The 21,986-nt window shown below is 50.9% G+C and overlaps 1 protein-coding gene across 2 annotated transcripts in view; it reads left to right on the forward strand.

Moving 5' to 3' along the window:
• The window catches only part of VAV2 (vav guanine nucleotide exchange factor 2), a 153,981-nt gene that overhangs the window by 1,386 nt on the left and 130,609 nt on the right, over positions 1–21,986 (forward strand). The window lies entirely within an intron of this gene.

Below are 21,986 nucleotides of genomic sequence, written 5' to 3' on the forward strand. Positions count from 1 at the left end.
GGGGCAGGAGCTGCTCCGGGGCGGTGGGTGCCTCGGGCCTGGGTCCAGCGACCCCCCAGCTCCGCTCGGGCCTGCCCGGCTCCCCCGGCCGCGCCGCTCCCGTCGCGGCTGCCGGGGCCGGGAGCTCAGCGCCGCAGGGCTCCCTGCTTGGAAGGAGTGTTTCCAATTTCTGGTTGTTTTGGTGGAAGCAGGCTTAAACAAACAGGGAAAAACAAATCAGCTCTGGTTGTTTTGGGTTTAAACGCTCTGCTTATGTTTTTGCAAGCTGAGCTGCGCGGCATTTGCATGGGAATTGGGAAGTGAAATCAATTAGAAACAAATGAGAGGGGGTACTTTGCCCTCCCTCCCCGGCAGCCCCTGTGGTGACCAGCGGGCAGATAACGCGTCTTCTGTTTTTGAACAACAACAGGTTTTATTGGTGAAAAGAGAGGGAAATTTCCTGGTAGTGAGGGCATGTGAGACTCTGCTTAACTTTACTCAAGCATTCAAAGATAAATAATGTATAATGTTAACGTGAGTTCTGGATCCGTGCTGTGCAAGCACGCTGCTTATCCGGCAAGTGCCTTTCCCTTCTTCCACCGGAGTTTTGTTCCAGGGCGATGGTGGGTTTTCGTCAGTTCGGCCTCCTCGGCCCAGCAGGACGTAACCCCCTGTGCTGGGGGGAGCTGCCTTGGGTGAGGACAGCCGGGAGCTCCCCTGCGAGGCGCTGGGCCCTGAAACACGGCGCGTCGGGGAGCGGAGCGCGTTTTGCTGCGCGCACGTGAGCTCGGCGAGGACGTCGCTGCTCGCTTGCAGAGGCAGAGACCTCGACCCTGCAAAGCGCCGGGGCGAGAAGCCCCAGCTGCAGGGTGAAAACCAGCCAGCGTCAGCTCTCGGGTTGGTGCAGAGTAAATAACAACACGTACTGATGCCCCTTCCCAGGGTGAGACAAAGCCGTGAGATTTCCTCCCGGCTTCCCAGGCTACAAACTGATCAAACTGTCTTCCGTACAAACTGACGTTTCCAAATATAAACTCTCGCACGGGAGCTGTGCAGGGACTAGCGCTTTCTTAGAACACGCTGAGAATGGCATGCGATGCATCTTTTTCTTTTAAGGAAATATTATAGCCCTACAAACCTAATTTTGGTTCAATATTTGCCCTGTGGGGAATTAAGAATGGGTTTAAAAATGGCAGCTGCGGTCTAGGGAAGATCCCAGTGGTAGTTTGGAAAGGAGGCTCTTGCCGAGGCAGGTGTTGCTCGTTGGAGGTGAGAGCTTACAGCCCAGCTGTCCTTCATAAAACTGCTTTCTGCCTACCTCACCTGGCTGCTTTCCTGGCTTTAGGAGGAGCACGAAGGAAACTGGCTGAATCGGTTGGTTTGGGTGGTCACCTCCGTGAGAACGTGGCTGTCGGAGCAGACCGGCAGAGCTGAGCCCACGGGGACGTGCAGAGCGAGGCTGCGGCACGGCTGATGCTGGTCCTTGGCTGGGATGGGACCCAAATTGATCTAGACTCGAGTCTTTATACTTGCTCTTACCTATTTGGTGTTCCTCTGGCAGTGCCTGAATTTGCGCATCTGGCTTCTCCCCCAGGGTAGCTAAAGACAGGAGGCATCTTGCTGCTCTTTAACTTTTTGCATCGGCAGCGCTGGCAACCTGGGGAGGAGAGAGGAAGGGGGTCTGGGAGCCAGGGTCGGACAAACGTCCCTGCGATGCCTCAGCCTCGCTGCGGCTCTCGGGGAGCAGTTTGGTCTCTCTGGGCTGAATTGCAGAAGAAGAATGTAGGAACCCATCTTTGTCACACAGCTGCAATGCGTTCGGACACGGGCGTAGGGATGTGCGAGACAGAGTGTGCCTAGAAACTTCAGAGGTTGTTTTTGATGATAAATGCACATTTGCCTGACTGGCTGGGCTGGCTGACCAGCCGCCTGCCTTCCTACAGAGAGAATATTTTTTTAATTATTATTATTATTCAGTCAAAATGCCAGGGGGCAAGACACTTGTGCTAGACTTGAAACACCCAGTGATATTCTGTCATCCACCTTTCTCGGTGAATTAAATGGGGTTGTGCAGGTGTGTAATGAGAAACAGATTTTTGCCCGAGGTGAGCATCGTTTCAAAGGCCAGAGGTGAAATCACATCTCTCTGCAAAGAAATGCTTTAAGATCCAGACACTGTTGTGTGTTTGAGTTGGTGGTTTTTTTTTTTATCCCCCTCCATGCTGATTTGTTTTTACGTGCAGCCTTTGAAGGTGTGCTGCGTGGTGAGGTTAGAGCATCAGGTCCTGTTTGCAGCGCCGTTGGCGCCGCAGGGGTTTGTGCTCCTGCTGTGGAGGGGTGACCTGGTGTCCCCGTCCTCCTAAAACCTTCCTGTGCTGGTTCAGCAGGGAAACCGGGCTGGTGAAATGGCCAGGCTGGCCACACAGCAGTGGTTTACTACCTGATGCTACTGCTTGATGTTTAAATAAATAGTAAAATAGCTTCACCAGGCTGCGACCTCAAGTTTGCTTTATTTTCGTGCTCAATTCCAGAGACCCAAGTCCGGCACGTGGCGGCGCCTGGCGGGGTGGGATGACCCAAAGCTACTGAACCTCTGCAGTGACTAACAAAATAAGCAGGGAAACAAGTCTTAAGGCCCAGCTCTCTTCTGAGAGTTAGTGGATGTGAGGCCAGTTTTGATGAGCCCAGACTAAAACTTCATTTCTGCTAATTGCTTTTGCGGTAGAGGCCGTTTCTGGAGAGTTGGGAAGTGGGATGCGTGTACTTGCCCTCGGTACTTATTGATCATTATGTCTATTACCATGATTGGATTTTAGGGGGTGTAATTCAAGCTGGTTTTCCAGCCAGCTGAGAGTGTGTGATGCAAAGGACATGTTTATTTGCGAATGTGAGCAGATGCAGCACCCCTCGGGCTTGCAACCCCCTCCCCCTGTGCACAACTCCCAGTGCAGCATTTCTCCCCCATCCCTGCACGGAGCCGTCTCCAGAACCCCGCGTCTCTCCCCGTTCCCCTCTAGCTGGCACGGATTTCCAGTCCTCTGGCACTGTGGTACAGCCACTCTTGCATCCCAAACTCCCTTTGTGAGTAAGATGGAGATCTCTGAGCTTTGGATTTTCATCAGTAATTAGATTTGAATCATAATTTTGTTAAATCTCTGGTCAAATACAAATTCAGTGACTCTTCACTTGCGTTTCAGCATGGTGAGGCATAAAAAATATGTGCAATAAAAAATTAGCATATTTGGGTGAGGTTGTTTTTTGGTGGTGTGGGTTTTATTTTTTTTAAGTTTATTTTTTAAATTTTTTTTTGCATTTGCCTTAGATAAAATGAATCCTTCCTGGCAGAGACGTGTACAGACGTCGGTAGGGAAGCTCAGGCGAGCCCGGCTGTTCCCTGCTCGGGCGTACGGGCAGAGACCTCACGGGGGCTGGATCAGCTGTGCTGGCCACCTTTGCAGGTGGGGGCTCGATCAGGAATGATCCCTGAAGCTGGAAGGCTCGGGAGCTGCTTGCAGGGCGCCCCAGGTCACTGTCCTTTCTCCGGCGGCACGCCAGCACCCCGGTTTAATTCCCCTGGTGTCTAGCAGACCTGGTTCAACCTCTTGGCACTTGTGGTGATGCCGTGGAGGGCTATGTGGAAACGTACGCCTCTTGGCAAAGGGTTTGTATGGCAGGGGCCGGAGAAGCAGCGAGGGAAAGCGAGACAGCATGCAAGGGGCGGCGGGGGCCAAGGGGTCTCAGCCTGCGCTCTGCCCTCCAGCCCGGCTCCAGGAGCGTTTCTGCTCCTAAATCTCTGCAGCTGAAGGAAATGTGGGCTCCTTCAAGGGAGAACAGCTAAGAAAAAAGCAATAACCCCCCCCAAACTCCTGCCTCGTCTTCCCATTGCCCTGCTCTGTTTTCCTTGGGTCTTTGGCAATAATTAGCCAGGGAGAAACTGCAGGAGCACGGCCACCACACTCGTGCTTGAGTCACTGATAACCCGTGTGCGCTGAACCAGATTCCCACCCAGCGCCCGCGTCCCTGCCTGAAACGGGACTCAGAGGACAGCTTTGGTGGAAGGGTGATGGCGGTGGCAGGGTGCTACGGGTGGCTTTCTGGGGGGGAAAGTGCTGTGTGTCACCAGCCTCCGTTAGCCTGCACGTCCTGACAGCTCTGGCCGGCTGAGCACGCTATCGCAGCGTTATCTGCCGTGACGTTGACATTCCTCTGTGTATTTAGACAGATGGAAATTGGTACCTGTACCAAAGCACTGGTGCACTTCTAGGGCTTGATCGTGTGGTTTGCTGTAAGGTGAGGGCCCTGTTAATACCATGTTGCATTCGTCCTTCCTTTAGGATTGGCCTGGACGCTGCCAAATATTTTTTTATTTTTTTTTTCCTTTTTCCCCTTGCTTCAAAATCTCCTGGATGCTTGAAATGAAGCAGCCACATATTTAATGTATTTGCGTGTGCACAGACTTAACGTTAGCAGTAATGGTCAGCTCATTAGGGATTCTTATTTTGAAGCATATTGACGTCTCTCTAGAGATAATCCATCTCGGTCTGCAGTGCCTGGAGGTTTTATTAGGGCTCTTGAGACTGATGAGGCACAGCAAATGTAATTGGCGGGATGACTTGGCTGCCCACCCCTCTGTTTTGCTCTTACTGAGGAACCACGCAGACAACTGATTTCCCTCGGTTGATGGGTGTAATGCCCTACACCTGACAGAACTGTCAGGTGGTTCATGGCTGTTGGCTTTTTTTTTCTGAAAGATGGCAATAATTTGGTATCAAAATCCTGTTTATTGATGATGTAGGTACTCACTTGCCATGACAACTGGGAGCAGGTGGCTTGTAGTAACTGCTTCCCCCAGGTATATCTGGTACCAGTAATTATTCACTAGGCTTTGAGACTTTTTAACGTGCCACTTGGCGGCTTTATAGCTACAATGCTTGTAATCACTTCCATATGTCATGATAGTAGTTAAAAATAATTCAGCATTATCAGAGCTGACTGGGTGGGTGCGTTGTTTGAGCAAGGTCTGTACAGCTACTCTCCGATTGGCCCTGCTCAGGTCCTCTGGCTTTTTATTTACTCTCTGCTTCTTGAAGTTGAGTTCTGTTCCAAAAAAAGGCTACAAAAAATGGCCTCATTGCATATCACTGTTTACTGTGTCTCAGAGACTTCCCGTTCGGATGTGCTGAGCTTTACAAAGGGAAAAAAGGTGCTCTGTCTTGTACAGCCGATCTCGTGAGCTCCTTGGAAATAGGAGCTGGTTGAGCTCTTTCTTCCCAGCCCCTCTTCGTGCCTCCTGAGTGTCAAATAGCACCCTAAAACCTTGGGTTAGCTGGAGGTAGTACCCTCTCTCTTGCTCTTTGGCGAGGTTGTAGGGTATAACTGAACCTGCAGCTGAAGGCTTATATGTATTCTGTTGGGGGCAGAAAGTGTTAGATGGATCCTGCTGGTTGTGCCAAGAAGCATGAAAAGCAGTGAAAACCTTCCCCCCCCCCCCGCCGAATGATTGATGAGAGTTAAATACCGGTGCTAAATACCTAGCTGGAACAGACTCTTGAATGAATAGATGGCTTTAAAAACAGAAAGCCAAAAAACCAGTCCACTCGGTTGCTTTTCAGGTTGGGCTTGGAAGCTGCCTTCTATCTCAGCAGCACGTTGATGAGCCATAAAAAATGCTTGACCTGTCCGTCCTTCTTGGTGGCCAACCTTCGTGCTGGGCGTACTGCCGAGACAACAGGGTACCTTGTTGCTTGGTCCCTCCCGGGAGAAACAGGCAATTTTTTGGCGATAGCACTTGTGATAGTTGACTCCTGTGGCTGTGCTTGAACGAGGCAGTTGGGTGAGGAATTAGGGCTGCAGAAATTTGAGGCTAGATCAAGCAAGGTGTGTGCTGGGGCTGTGGTTACATTGAAGGGTTGAGCGTTGGGGTGGCACTGACCCATCCCCCTGTGTCATGGCTCGTGGGTGTAGAGCCTCTGGCTGGTGCCGCAGACCCTTCGCTTTCTTCAGCTCATCTGGAGTCGGAAGGGACCTGATTTTTGGCACTAACAGAAATGTTGCTTCAGACTGACCGGAGGGCAAATTTTTGATCCGCTTCTTTGTCCCTTCTTAAAGAGACAAACCTTTTTTCCAGCGTTTTGAGGTTTTTTTCCCTGCAATACTTGTCCACGTGATTTCGCCCTAAGCCTGCGTTTATTAGAATCTCAAATGTGTTCATCCCACGTGGCCCAGCAGCAGGGGCTGGGGCTGCTGGGGTGCTATGGGCAGAGCTGGGGTGGGAGCGCCAGGATCCCACCGATTTGGGGTGGGGGCATACTGCACGTGTAAGGTGTGCCTGTTGGGGTGGAGAGGGTGACTGTGGAGGGGTGGTGAAGGTAGGTAGGTACAGTGAGCTTGGCAACACCTCCGGGAAGTGAAGGTTGTCTCTGCTTTGATAGTTTTAAAGCAGGGATCCACCTTCGTTGAGTTGCACACAGCTTTCCCCCGCTTCCTCATGCTACCCTTGACATCAGTTGGACCCCTTGGCTTCTCAGTGATCTTCAGGTGAGTCCCCGTGGCTGCTCTCCCAGCATCAGCAGAGCTTCCCAGATCTCTGATCCCACCCAGAGACTTGCTCCGTGCTCCATCGGGGTGACTCGCTCTCGTGTCAGTGCTGGGTCCATCTGTCTGCCCAGCTGCCCGAGCAGCACCCCGGGGTCACCGGTGCCGCTCCGGCGAGCACTGGCCCCAGGCAAGGGCTGCTCCCGTCCCTGCCGCCAGCCTGCAGTGAGTCACCCCAGCTCTCCTGTCGCTCTTAGCCCGGGGCTCTAATTCGGGCATGCCCTCAGGATGGCTCCCGTGTCACTGTACAGCAGCCTCCTGGGTTCACCTGCCACCCCCGCGATGTGTCCTGCTTATTCTAAGCTGTGTGCCCGCCGATGCTGCTTTTATAAGGAAGGGGACGGACCTTCTTTTTCAGGGTAACTGCTAATTACAGTCTGCATTTGACAACTTCAAACTCAGCGTTAACGAAATTACTTTTCCCAGTGTTGTATTTCCCCTTCAAGAAAAAGCCTGGAAAAAGGTCTGTTTCTAATAAAACTGCCTTTTTTGCCCCCCTCCCCCCCCCAGTATGTTTTCTTTGGTTGCAGCTCAGGGCTGTGCTTCACCCGATGATACAACTCGAATGCAACCGCTCCTTGCCCTCCACCCTTCACGGTGGCGTGGAGCCTCCCATGTTTGCAGCAGGGCTGGGGCTCTCCCGCCTGGCTGCAGCCCAGCGCAGGTGGAGGTTGGCCAAACCAGCAAGCAAAGTACGTAGCTGCGTGCATAGCAAAGCTGGGCTGCTCGAGCCCCCACTGTCCGCGTCTCTCATAGCTTGGGTTTATCGGTGACCTTGCGACTGCTGAGCCCCGTGGTTGTGCTCTGCTTATTCTCACGGGTGTTTCGGGCTGCTGCTGGGAGTATTTGATGGGATCCCGTTCTGGACTGGCTCAGACCTGTTTGGTCCAGTCCATGTTAATGGTAAGGTTTAGCTAAGATGCCCAGACCTGAAAGGTTTTCACAGGGGTGCACCTATAATAGGTAACTGGACCATCTGAGTCTTCCCCTCTTGTGTCAGAGGGTGTTCTTGCTCTAGCAAAAGCCAGGGCTCCACTGTAGAAAGAATTGGAAGAAATACGGGTGCAGATGGGTCAGGCTGCTAAATGTGTGTAGGCTCAAAACCCTGTTGCTCCAAAAAAAACCCCCAAAAAGTCAGTTATCTTTAGGTGAAGTCACTGAATAGTAGTAGTATTTTGGCCATCAAATTTCCCAGCCTAACCAGCCCTGCAGAAATGTGTTTTGGAACATCTCTAGTTCTGGGAGCCCTTTCCTTCTGAAGTCCCCGAAGCAGTTGTTTCCACCTGGTGTGAGGGCTGCAAGCCCTGCCCGTCACAGGTGCCGCTTGTCCGTCGCCTCTCCTCCGCCCAACGCGCCGTCGCTTGGGTGGCGAGAGGTAATGCGAAATCTGTTCTTCTTGTTTCGTAACCCATGGGCCTGCCTCGTCTGGACAGCAAGGATTCAGCTGGAAGGTCCTCCTTCGCCTCCTTGGAAAGCCACCAGCCTGAGTCATATCCTGACTCGCTCTGCCCGTTTGGCTCCTCGGCGGTGTGATCTAGCGATCTCCCCCGACAGCAGACTCTGTAGCACCGCCTGCGGCAGAGACCCGGTTGTAAATCAGCTTTTCTTTGCCGTGGTGCTGCTTGATTTCTCAGGATCAAATCTGCCCGGCGTGCTAGACCTGGGGAGCATCTCCCGTCTTGCGCGGTGCCCTGCACGCCCTTGTCGGGAGCGGCGGCGGCTCCGTGCTCGCCCGGTCCCTGCTGACGGCTGACCGGGTGCCGAACCTGGTTCGGCAAAGGGAGATGCTGACGGCTGCCGTTGGGTGTGATGAGGGTGGCAGTGGTGAGGTCGGAGGGGTTTCACGCCTCTCTGGGCTGCGCGGTCCTGCCTTCGGCAGCGAGCTTCGCGCCGTGCCCCGGCTCCGTCGGGGACCGTGCCGTGGGGCAGCTGCCTGCGCTCGCCTGCATCGGGCTTAGCTCTGCCCGCAAGTGAGCGGGGTGTGATAGATGGGGAGAGGGGGAAGGTTAAAAGGTTCTCGTAGAAGAAATTTGCTCTTTCTCTTCAAGCATACGGTTCAATACTGTTGAAGGAGGGAGTAAATTGGCCCTTTTATAGCATTCATATCTTTTGTTGTGTTTTATAGTGGTTTACAGCTAAATGGAACATCTGGTGTTTGAAAGGGGCTGAGGAGGGAACAGAGGAGGCTTGTAGATCAAGAAGGGGAGGAGCGGGAGAAGAGGCTTGTGTTTACTGCTGCAAACACAGAATTATCTGTGAAATCTGCTGAACTTGTGTGTGTGATGAAAGTTATTTGGTTGCTTGGAAAACGAACGTATGCCTGAGCCGTGAGCAGGCAGGGCCCTCCTGCTCCGCGACGAAGCTGGTGCAGGGCGAGACCTGCAGACGGGACAAGCTCCGCCGTCTCCGGGAAAGCCCCGTGGCAGCGCCTTGCGCAGGGCCTGTCGGCGTGTCCTTGCTGAGCACGCGTCCCCCAGCCTGCTCTGAAGTGAGATGTGCTGTATAAACTGTTTTTGCTTCCTAGGATGGGCTCCTTTGGGTTTATCAGGTACTTGGAGTGTTCACAGCTGGGCTGGAGCATCCGAGTTCATGTAAGGATACAGGTTTTCCTTAAAGCAGAGCCCTGTTCCTGAGGGTTGGGCTCATCCCTGTGGCAGGAGCAACAAGAACTGGGAGATAGAAATGTAATGGGAGGTATATATACACACACACACAAATTTTGAAGAGCTGGAGTGTGTTAAACACTGGAAATCCCAGGCTGAGTGGTATGTCCCCAGGACAGGAAATGTGTACAGCATCGGGGGCAGACTTGTGTGCGTATCGAGACCCTTTGCGTTTATGGGAAGCACTTTCTCATGTGAGTGATCTTCCAAGAAAGCCGCTGGTAAGCCTCAGAGAGGGGAGGAGACAAAAAAAAAAAAAAGAGAAGACAAGTCTCATGTTAACTGTGGGAGAATTGTGATGTTAAACAGAAAATAAACCAAAAACTTTTCTAGTAAACTCAGTGTGTTACTTTGAAAAGTTTTATGCTCCCCCCCCCGTCCTGAGCAATTTCTATGTCTCTTTTCTAACGCTGCTGCAGGGTTTTGGGCGGTTTCTTGGGAATTGCTGCTGGAGCGGCAGCTGCTCAGCACGGTGGGGCTCCGAGCTCAGCCCGCCTCCCTTGGGGCGAGCAACCTGGACGCAGGGCTTTCCTTCAGCGCCTCTTCCGTAAGCGGCTGCTTGCTCTGCACAGTGAAACGTGGCTCTGTAACTGGTGATCTGGCACCAAACTGAGTGGCGCTGGGCAGAGCCCACGCCGTCTCCAGCAGGATGGCCACGGCGATCGCTGAGCTCTGGGTTTTGGGGGATTAAGTGTTATCACGGTGCTGGTGGCAGCCTGCGGCTTCCAGCCCTTGGGCGATGCTTGCAGGACCAGCTCCTGGGGAGATGTGCAATCTGGCAGATGGACACGGGTGTCTTTTAGCAAAATTGTCAGTTTTCAAGCAACGAAGTAGACCTAAGAACTTAATATTGCCAAGGCGCCGGGAGCGCGGAGTCAACCCGAGGAGCCTGGGAGGAAGGCTGGGCGTGCGGTCTGCCTGCCCCGCTCTGGGCTCCCTCCAGAAGGGGGGAGGTTTCTTTGTGGAGTTGCAGGACTTGAAATGGGAGCGTTACTCTGCGGTTACTCTGCTGACTGGCCCTGTCTGTGCCAGGAGCCGATAGTCCCAGGGAGGTATCCCTGCACCATCTGCCCCTGCTCACCTCCCTGTGACCGCGATGATTCACCAGTATCTCACGGTGTGGGTCATCTTTTGTGAAACCAACTGGAGACGTAGGAGAATGTATTACGTGTGTGCAAATGGTTTTAAATAACAATGGAGTTTTTGAGGTCCCTTCTAAAATAATTTAAAAATATATGAATAAATCTAGGATCTTGCCAGATGTGAATCATCCTGCCTTCTGCATTTTCAGGTTACAGTGGTGAGAGCTGGGTACTGGAGGGCACTGCAGATTCATTATCTAACCCTTCCTCGTCCATCAGCGGGGTTTCGGTTTCTCCAGCGGCCAGGGGTAGGGATGCTCGTGCTGATGGAGCAAGGACATTTTCAGGGGGCTCCCCGGCTTTCATCGCTGCCGCTTCCCACCTGCTTTGCCTGGCATCTTTCTGCATGACGCAGTCAGTGTCTCCCTGATGAGAACTTAGTCTGAGGTACAGCAAACTTGGTCCAATGTCCTGAGCTGTCGGTGGCAGAACCTGTTCCTTGCAACGTGGTGGGTGGCTGTGGCTGGGAGGCCGGTGAAGGAGGAGCGATGCCGCCGTGGTAAAGCAGCCCTGGCTGGGAAAGGCGAGTGGGGTCGTATGGAAATTTTGCTCGCCCTTTGCTGGAAGGCTTTACAGCCTCTGTGTGTTCAGGTGCATGTCGCCAAGCTTTGCCCACGTGAAGGAATGTTTAAACTATTTTTTTTTCTTAGGGGTAACAAAGGTTAGAAGTAAATTTCCCTTGTATTGACAGCTCAGTTATCTCAGAAGGCATAATGAGGAAGCCTTAATGAAGCTACAGTATCTGCTTGAGAGTGGGGGTTTTTAGCCAGGTTGTCGCAAGAAGCATTTCTAATTAGAGAGAGATTTAATTCCAGATTTTTGTCATTTCCCCCCCTTCTCCTTCCCTCTTAATTATATTTGCTAACGTGTTTAACAGCTTTCCCTTCAGAAAAGAACAATTTATTCAAAGGTCATAAATAGATTCTGGCATTAATTACTCCAGGAGCCACACTGGGCTGCACTGGAGAAATCAACTCCATGGGGAACGCTAAACCTTTCGCAGTTGGATTTATCTGTGGTTGAAATGACTCTGTTTGCACACACGTGCCCCAACAAAGAGAGACACCCCCTCAAAAGAGAAAAAAGTTATTGCATCCACCTTTGGGCCCAAATTTTTAAAACCCGTGGGGATCTTGTAGCTAATTTCCCTGAGTTTTTGGAACAAGCCTAGAAATCGCATCTTCTCCCTTGATCTCTCCGTCTTTGTTTTAGGACATTGGAGGGTATTTGTATCAATTAGTTTTTGATCCCGTCATTGCTATTGGTCTTTTGGGGTGCCACGATGGAGGAGCGGCCGTCTCTAGCTGCAGGGAGAGCGAAGCCTTGCGGACGGTGCTGCTGCTGGGGACCACCGGCTGCCGTTCCCCTCGGTGCTAAACACCCCGCGACAAGCCCACAGCCTGGCGCCCGGATTAGGTTAATAGTTTTTGTAACCTCCAGATTTTGGAGCGACTGCAACATCTGTTCCGAGCGATAATAAAGCAGTGCTGAGGGGGAATTAGCATACAGCTGCCGGGGTGGGTGGAAGTCTCTATAGAAAAAAAAAAAGAATTTATTGATGGGAGATGAAGCCTCATTGCATTTTCATCGTTCCTGGTGATTTTGGCAGTGTGGGCAAGATCTGTTCCTTTGCAATGGGAAAGGCCGGTGCTGTGATACGGGACTCTGATGCACATTTAAGACTCGAGTGTCCTTTGTTTTATCGTTTCAGCCCTCACCCAAAGCCAAGAGTACTTCTGCCTGCTTTGGGTTCTTTTTGAACATTTCTCTGGCATGGTTAAATCTGCCAGATGAGTCCTATTGCCTGGGTGGAGCTGGGCTCACACTGCATGGGTGAATATTTAATATCTGCTGGAAACAGCTCTGCTTTGGTGGGAGGGGGATGCTCCGCATGCAGGATCCAGAGCCAAAGCATCTCACAGTGGGCTTTCATGGTGCGGGGTGGCTTGGCCCTGATTTTTCAGGCTGTCACCTCTATGCAGGGCTGTGGTTTGGCTCACACCTCTCTGCCTGCTGAGCTTGTTGGTGAGGTCCAGCCAGGGAGAGGAGAGGCGTGAGCTGGGGTGGACTCCCAGAGCAGGAGGGGAGCTCACCTGGCTGGAGATGGAGCAGACATGCATTACCTCTGCTCTTCCCTCCCTGCCTCTGTGCTGCTCGCAGCTACTTGAAATGCAGGGGGGTATTTCGTGCAACAGCAGCTCCGTTGTGGCTGGAGCAGATGCGGAGACAAAGAGAAGCTGCGGTGGATGCTCGGGGTGAAGTGGGGAGGGGGTCCCTGGCGAACCCAGCGGGTACCCGGACTGGCTGCGATGCCTCAGCCTGTCCTGCTGAACGTCTGAGGGTCCTTAATAAAGGTCTCTTTGTTGTAACTTGGCTCTCACTGGGGTCAGCAGGAGATGCAGGTGTGTCAGCACTGCCGCGGCATGCTCGCCCGCGCTGGTTCCTCTCCGTCCCTCGTCAGTCCCCGGGCTCAGGGTCCTGCTCACCCCCCGTCTCTCCCAGGCAGGCATCTGACTTGCAGCTTTGAGTTACCAGCAGGAATCAACAGTGATGTTAAGTATTTCTATGACTTTTCTTCCCTGGTGCTTTTCCAGAAGAGTCAGCTTCTGGAGCCTTGTGATGTGAGAATTTAATTTTTCCTTAAGGGAAGGCAGACAAGCAGGTGTGGAAGTTGTTGCTTTCATTACTTTGGGGAAATGCATGAAAACACGACTGAAGCGCTCTCTGAAGCCTCATAGACTTGAAAGTGAATTTAAAATACCCAAGTTTTAAAATTTACAAAGCAGGATTACTGATGATTGAGTAGGTGATATTCTGAATTCCCCTCCTTGTAAAACAATAAAAAAATAAAACCAAAACCAAAGCCATCCCACGTTCAGCTTTGGGCTCCACCAACAAAAGCTGGCTAAGTGAGTAGTATTTTCTTTTACATATGTGGAGAAAAATAATCTTAAGCAGGGTTAAACATCTGGTTTAACTGGGTGTAAATAAAAGGAGTGAGAGTAAAACTTCCAGAGGTGTAAAGCAGCCTCATAATTCCATGGGGGCAGAGGGGAACTTGCCCAAGATGAGGCTGGGTATTCGCATGGGTATTTAATGTCCTGAGCCAGGGCAGAGGGAAGGACATCTTGCCCCGTAGGCACCAGGTTTTGCATGTTCTCATCCCGGGGATGAGAAGAACAGCTGTGTTTCACTGAGCACTGCTCTGCTGCAGATGGGGAAGGAACTGCTCAAATCCCCTGTCTGAGTTTTGGGGTCCCCCCCACGATTTGGAGTTTTTTTGAGAGGCGGCTTCTTCTAACAACAGTGTCGTGGTGCGAAGATCCTGTATAATAAAGACGAGGCATCAGGTAGTGTTATCGCTCCACGGAAACCCGTTATTCACCCAAGCAGGGCTGTTATTAGCCTGATTCTGGTAGCGCGGCGGCAGGAGCAGGAGCTCCCTTCGACAGAGCACAGGAGGAAACTGGAGACAAAAAGGGGTATTTAACTTGTCTCTGTGCTCAAGGTAACTTAATAACTGCTTGGTTTTGTCTTTGTCACATTAGCAGCCAGGCTTTGTCATGTATTTGAGCGCTGAAGAATAAATGCAGAACTTCTCCTCCCTCCGCCCCCTTAGTCTTTTACTCAAAAATCAGACAAAGTGCCTTTCGGCGATGGCTGGCCCCGTACCGCGCAGGGGCGAGAGCGGCGAGACGCTTCCCGGCTCATTTCTTTCTTTGGAGTTTAATGTTTTCAGTGTCCATTAGGCTGGAGATACATTTCAGTTTGCCAGCTTCCCACCCCGCTCTCCTTGGCTCTCGGACACCCTGGCAGCCACGCTCGGGGAGATCGCAGGGTAACGAGGGCTGACGGAGCCGGAGCTGATGTGCAGGGTTCGTGTCGCTGCTGTGGCTCCGAGCTCTCTCCCGGGTGTTTTGGTATTGTTATTCCTGTTGCTCTTCGGGAAAAACCCTTGCAGAGCTTTTCTGTGGGTGGCTTATGAAAAAAAAAAAACATCACACGCAAAAATGAGGTGTCGGAAATACAATTTTGTGGGTTTGAGGCGACCATTAAACAAAAAGGCAGCACTGAGTTACTGCTGCGGGACTGTGTGCGCTGTGGGCTGCTTCCAGAGCCTGGTTCTGTAGCAATCTCCTTTAGCAGCAGACATGAGTGCTGGAAACCCCCCCCCAGACAGTTAGCTGTTATTTGCATTACTTCTGTTAACTCATGGGCACCCAGGTTCAACCTCCAATCGGTAGCGGGCCCTTTGCGAACAAACAGGGGCCCGAATCCTGAGCAATAGGTTCTCCAGATAATTTGGGAGTACAAAGCACTGAAATCTTGTTATAGCTGAGGAGAACGATGGAGCAGAGTGGCTTGCTGGCCCCCCGCCTTGCTGGTGTTTGCAGTGGGGGCGGATGGGCTGTGATTTTTGTAATCAAGTATTTGTTTTCTTCAAAAAGGACCACGTTGCTTGGTTTATAGTCGCTGTTCCAGCCAAAGCTGTGCTTTTTTTTCATGCGTGGCTGTGCAAGGGGAAGGGGGTGGCAGCATGTGCTATTCCTTGACTCCTCTTCCTTCTGGCCCTGCCGAGCTCCAGGGACTGATGGGGTCCGGCTTGGGTGGTGCTGGATCCCTCTGCGTCCAGCGTGGTGCGATGCTTCGCTTCCCCCTGCCGCAGACCGCTGGACCAGGACAAAGCCGGACACGTGGCTGACTTGCACCTGCCCTACCCTAGGAAGTCTTGCTGGCGTTGGGAGGTTGGCTGCAGGGAGGTTGAGACACTTGTGTGTGAGCAAAAGCCGCAGGCTAATGTCGTGCATCCCCTTCCAGCTACAGAGAGTCTGGGAGAGCCGCGTGGCAGCCCCGCCGCCACGTCTGCTCCGCAGCATCGCTCGGCTGGATGCTGCCCCTTCTTGCCAGCTGAGCTGGTTGCGTGGTCGCTCCCTAACCTCATAGCCTGGCACAGGTGGCCACTGGAGAGGAGGTTCTGACCGCTAGAAGAGAGCTGAGCTTATTTTTTTCATCCCTCCAAAGGGTTTGCAAGCAGGTTTGGGGCTGGTTTGGTCCATGAGGCACACTGACCTGGAGTGGGACCTTGGAGCATCTCAAGGCGGAAACAGTCTCATTAAAGAATGAAGTGGTGCAAGGTAAACCCAGTAATTTATAGATGCTGTGAGACTGCCCGTCCTGCTCAGTTTCTGGGGATGGTAATCAAAGACAGTGCTGCTGTTTTCCTGGAGCTTGTGTTGTCCGTGGCGCAACGTGAGCGGTGCCGCTCTCAGCTCTCACGTCGCCGTACGTGACACGTGCTGTGGACGATGGGGAAGGAGGATGCGATCCTGGCGATTGTGTAACCATGAAATCCTTCTCTGTGGTTACGGATGTGTGGTTGACCAGACTCTGTGGCTGGGTACGAAGCTGCTGAGAGCTTGTTCCTTGTGGTGAGGAGAAGGGACAAAAGTTCAAAAGTTGGGCGTCTGAGTTAGACCAGAAGCTTGATACCAAGGAGTTGAGATGGCTGGAAACCAAAACTGGAGCTGCAATTTCTTTTCGGATCGTGGGTGGATTCGCATCATTTTTGTTTGTTGTTCCTTGGCTTATTCAAGGCAATGTTAAGAAAGCTTCTTGGGATTGAAGGAGTTTGTATTTGGGAGCAGAGGAGGCCTAAAACCCCAACCAAATCTCTTTGATCCCTTCTGCCTAGCTGGGGAATAATGCATCAGAAGTGTGTGTACGCTCCTGGGTGAGCAAGGCCAGGCACGCAAAGGGGGTCAGCTCTGTGTAGGATCCCTGTCTGTGCTCCTTAGCTGGTAGCGCACGATTTGTTTAACTTAGTGGTTTAGGGTCTGAACATGTGACTGTCTGGGGAGAGACCCCACGGGGTGACGTGGGGTGGTCTGCTTGTGCGTTTGAGTCAAGTTACAAACTGCAAGTGGGAAGGCTTTGCTCCCTGGAAGGCTCCGGTACTCGCCCGATAGCAAGGGAGGCTGTGCAATGCCTCGGCTTCCTCATCCCCCCGAGGATGCGAGCCCCTTGCCAGATGTCCGTCAGACGGATGGATGTTGGTTACTCTTTGAGTCCTGGCGAGGGAGCGCTGTTCGTGGTGGAGTGTGGTCCAGGAAAAGTTACAGTCTGCTTCTTGAATGAAACCAGAAGTGATGGGTCATGATGACTTTACATGAAATGTTATTTATGGTCCCCTCCCTAAGAGGCACTCAGCAGCTGGAAAGCCTTCCCTCCGCGGAGCGTGAGGAAGCACTGTTTTGAATAAGAGCTTTTTGCATTAGAAGCTGCACCTTAGAGAAAGATGTTTTATTTCCCCTGGTGTTTATGGCCCTGTAAAATATTACGTAGCCTTCTTTTTTTTTTTTCTTTGCATTTTCTCAATTGCAGTATGCATAGGAGCAATTTATTCCTAACAGCTCAGCCTAATATGTGCCATAGCCATTTTCACAGCAGCCAGACCTGTCTTAATGTTTGCTGTATGACTTAAGAAGTGTCGTGCTGGCTTCTAAACAAATGTTCTTAATAACTTCTGCTTTGGGTTCTGCAGAACTGAGCATACATTAGTCTTGACTAAAATCCGTGTGCTTGTTCTTGCACCTTAATTCTGTACTTAAAAATTCTCCATACGTTTTACGCTGTGTATGTGTTGTTGGAGCCAGTTGCTAAGAGAAGGATTAATTTAAAGCAGAAGAAAGATCACTTTTCTTGAGTTATATGTGCAGCTGAAGTAGTAAAAATTAACTTAAATTGGGTGGCACTTAGGAAAATAGGAGAGGGTTGTTGCCAAAAAAGGGGGGAGATGAAGAGTCTGCGTTTAACTACATGTTGACACTGGCTTTACCGTGTCAATAAAGTAACTTTAATTTATGGGTCAGCAAGCTTTTTTAGGGCCACTACATATTTAGATGCATTGATCCTCTCCCATTAGAAGCTCCAAGTATTGTCCTTTCATGTCCAGATAATTTTCAACCCGCTAAAGCAGGGTGGGTGACTTTGGAAGGAGATGAAGTTGAACAGCTGAGCCGAGGAAGGAATCGGATGCTGCTTCCAATTCCCCTCCTAACCCCTCCTGCATTGAAAATAGAGCATTAATGGTCCAGCCCAACACGTCCCTGGGGCCTTATCTCCGTGCTCAAGTTGTACCAAATTAATTAAACCAGCACAGCAAAAGCAACGCAACCTTCCCCAACACTCCGTGCTCTGCAAATGCAATTACACTGTTACGCGGAGTTTATTTTAGATATTCCAATTAGGAGAGTAAGCTTTGCTCGTACACTCTGTCTGGTGTAACTGTTCACGTCTGGCTGGCAAGTACCTCGTTAAATTCTGTTTCCAGGGGAAATGCTTGTCCTAGGAAAATACCTGCGTTTGACTAGACCCAAGTCAATGGCGAGATGGAGGGAAGAAAAGTCAGCTCCCAGAGATAACTGGCTTTTCTCTTGTCTCTCAGTGAGAAATTCCTGTTTGGCTTTCTTGCTTAAGTGAGAGTAAATCAGGGATAACTCCAGAATCACAGGAGTGGTGGTGTTTATGATTACATATACACACTAAACTTTCTATTAAATAATTTAACAAAGCATCATTAAAAAAAAAAAACGAACACAAACCAACAACGAAATGGTGTTCTTCTATATTTTCAGTAGACTAACATATATCCCTGTTAGTGCATGCTAGCCCCTGTTAGTCTGGCTCAGAAAGGAGGACTTGCCTTAAAAAATACTAAGCCAAAGCTGGAAGCTGTTCAGTCAAAACACAGAGGAGATTTCGGGAAGATTTCTACAACCCTCTCCAGCCTCAGATGCCAGCTTGGAGTACACCCCCACCGTGTTACTGTAATAGATAAGCAAGCGTTATGAGCCGCGAAGAGTGTGATGTGGGTATTAGATTAGAGGGTCCTGTTGATACTCCCCAAGTATTAATTTATATAAATACCCAGAGCCTTATTTCCTGTAATCTCTGAGGTCTGCTCTCAGTGGTGGTTCTTATGAGCTGGGAATCTGACCTTTTAAAGCAGCTTTACAAATTCAGTAGCCAGTAGATTCATTTTCTGTAGCCTCTTTTCGTGATGCAAAAGAGTGTCTGGGCTGAATTCCTGCAGGAGCTGCGCTACAGTAAAATTTCGCTTCTTGAACTTGGGAAGGAAGGTCAAATGTTCCAGAGAAGGTACAATAGTCACATCCTCAGGGTGAGATTTAAAATAAACCAGGGCAGAAATGAAGCTCCCCTTCATTTAATTCAGCTTAAGCCTCTCCCTGAAGCGAAGGTCACGGATGGGGATGCACCCAAATCCAGAAAGGTTTGTGCCGTGACTGCCAAGGTTCGATGCAAACGCGTGTTTGAAACTTTAGGCACTACTTACTGCAGAAAGATGTCTTTAGTTCATTCTGGCACCAAGTCTTTTTACACTTTGGGAAACTTCACAGCACAGCATTAATTTTGGCTGGAGTATCTCATTAAATTCTAGTTTGCAAAAATAACTTGAAATGGAAAGTGAACTTTTTTTTTTGTAGCATGTTTTCTTCCTGTAGTGTGAATTGGGATAATTGACAAGCTGTAAAACTAAACCAAAACTAAATATGGCTTTCATGGCCCTTGTCTTCTCCCGCCATTCCTTCTCCCTGGAGAAAGTCCAAATTCGGCATTCCTGAAGCATGCATGCACAGTCATTTGTTTGCTGGTTATCCACCTGGAAATTCAAACCCAAGCCTGCCCTGGTGCTCAGACGGGCAATGAAATCAGGAAGGAAAATCTGTTGCATGAGTCCTTGCTAGATAGAAGAGAAACAGCTGCTGTGTCAGTGTTAAACAGTAAAAATGCATGGTCTGGTGCAGGGCAGGGAGATGGCCCAGAAGAGAGGCAGCTCTGGACTGTGGGCGAGGGGATCTTCTTGCTTTGTTCCTTATGTGAATCTGGTTGAGGAGGAGCCAATATCCCCTGCGACGGTCTGATTCTCCAGGAAATCAAATCCCTGGGGGTGTTCAAAAAGCGGTGTAGATGTGGCACCTCAGGGCGTGGTTTCGGAGGCCTGGGGGTGCTGGGTTGGCGGTTGGGCTTGATGATCCTAGAGGTCTTTTCCAACCTTAATGGTTCTATGAGGGAGGGAGGCTGGGAGCCTGGGTTTAACTTCTCCTCTGCGAGAGGAGAGGCTTTCCCTGAGCGCCGCGGGTGAATCGCTCTGGGAAGCACCCGGGTTGCTCGGCATCGCCTTGTGCAGGGAGCAGCTCCTGGCAGACGCTGGGGGGCCGGAGCATCCGCCCCACGAGGCTTCTGTACGATGCCAAGCGTGCTCGGGAGACGTGCTGGGGCGGCCCCAGCCCAGGCGCGGGCCAGCGCGCGGCATCTCCCACGCTGATTTTTACCCACGTGTCCCAGGATCTTGTAACTAATAAATCCTGCTTGTTGCCTGGGTCAAAATATGGATTAGCAGGGCTGTGGGTTCCAGGTGTGTTAATGCATTTAAGGGACCCGGCTCCTGCTGCAGGGAGTTTAAATTGGGTGCGTAGATTGGGAGCTCGTCCTTCTGTGCTGGGTCCACTGAATGTGTTGAGGGTTTGGGTTTTTTTTTTCCCAAAAAAGGCAAAAGTCTCAGTTTTATCCATGGACTGGAATCTTATTTCCCTTTAGGATAGATGATCATAGATCAGAGCAGTTTGGTTTCAAACTTTCCACTCTTGCAATGAAAAGGGGGATGGGGAATAGGGATGTGGTTGAGTGTCCAAGGCCGGTGGGACAGTGGTTCATGAAGCATTTGAGTATCCGCCAGGTTGGGTTGAAGCAGGGTGGACAGAATAGCCGCCACGTGCTGTTTCCCGGCGGTGCCGTGCTCCCGTGTGGCCGTTAGAGGGTGGGTGCCGCGTTGCACCCGCGAGGCGCGAGGTGCCGCCCGCCGCGTGGAGCTGCTTAGGACGGCCGGCGTCCGCTGTGGCGCAGAGCACAGCGTCCTTTCCAGAACCGGGGCTGCCTTTAGTTACCATACCAGGTCCAAGGAGTGACGGCTCTGCTTCTGCTTTTCACCGGGCTTTCATTACAATGCTTAAGTGATTTGGAACGATGCTTGATATTCCTTAGTAAGGAATTATACCCCTCTCATCTTTCCAGAAGGGACAAAAATGCTTAATTAAAATTATAAAGACAAAATATAGGCTCTAATCTTAAAAAACCCAAACCAACCAACATCACAGTGATGCCAGAGGCCTCCCCATACTTCCCCTGATCGAAGTTAATTTTGATTTTTATCTCATGCATACATTAAATGTGATGGTTAACCTTCAGATTTCCTGTCTCAACCTCCCAAGCTTTGTGATACTTACAGTTACTATTCAGTTAATTAATTTCCTTGCAATGTTGAAAGGGAGAGGAACTGATACCCTGAATGCAAATCACAGGAGGCAGTATGAGTGCTTTAGGTAGTAAGAAAAATGTGCGTTAATGTCTGCGTTTGGATGGGTTTTCCTTTCCTGGTACACACAAATGGATTCGGAGCTATTATGGGAAAGCCAAGTAGGATTTTCAGACCTACTCTGAAGCCTATCGAAGTCTGTTCAAGACGACTGGGGGCTGCTTGTGGTGCCTGGGAAGTTCTGAGTACCCAGTTGTGGGTTTATCGTTTGAAAGTATTTGACGTTTTCTGTTACTGGGGTGTGTGTGTGTGGGGGGTAGTTAAAATGCAGAGGGTTTCATCCCACCTAGTCTCTCTCTACCTCGGCTTACCCTCTACGTTTTAAAATAGGCTATTTGTTCACTATTTTCTCCTGGGCATGGCTGATACACCCGCGATACAGGACAGCAGGGGCTCCGCCAGCCAGCACGGTCCCTCGGTGCGGAAGGGAGGTAGTGTGTCACATCCACGGCTCCAGCCTCGTCTGTCTACACCTTGCTTTATAGAAAGCAATCAGGTTGGACAAGCAAGGCTTGCTGTTGCTAAATTCGTGTTGACTGCTCCTGACTTACCATTTTGTCCTTGGGAAAGGGATCCCAAGAGGGGCACGCTCCAGAACGGAGGTGAGGCTCGTCAGCCTGTAGCTCCCTGGGTCTCCCTTCTTGTTCTTAAAGATGGGTGTAATATGTGGTAGGCTGTACTACTAATTAATACCTCGATCAAAAGCACGCAGGCACTTGCAGCGTGCATGAAGCCGGAGGTGTCTCTTCCAATCTCATCTCATTTTGGCGATGACAGAGGCTTTGTATAATGCAAGGCACTCAGGCTGGGATCAGTCTGGCGTGTGCCAGCACTACCAAAGTTGCTGCTCCTTGTCGGGGGATGTCCTGCCTCTCATCTCACGGGTGTTATGGAAATTAATCTTTACAGGGAACGTGCACACCGAGCCCTGGGTCTGGTTTGGCCGTGCTGCAGGCACAGATGCTCAGCAGAGAGCTCCGGGGGCTGGTATGTGTCTGCACGTGTGTCTGTCTAGCCTCGGTCCCTGGATCCGAAACACAAGCACTAAAGCAGCGAAGCTATAAAACCGTTTATTTTTCCTTCCATTAAGATTTTTTTTTTTTAAAATAACCTGTTTACCCAGAGCAATTTTCTGTGCATTGCACGGGTTAGAATCATTCTCGGTAGGCTGTCACCTTGCAGTACTCCCTACTCCCAATTTTGCCTCTCTGCTTC

Source organism: Phalacrocorax carbo, chromosome 18 (assembly GCF_963921805.1).
Source record: "Phalacrocorax carbo chromosome 18, bPhaCar2.1, whole genome shotgun sequence".
Lineage (NCBI taxonomy): Eukaryota > Metazoa > Chordata > Aves > Suliformes > Phalacrocoracidae > Phalacrocorax > Phalacrocorax carbo.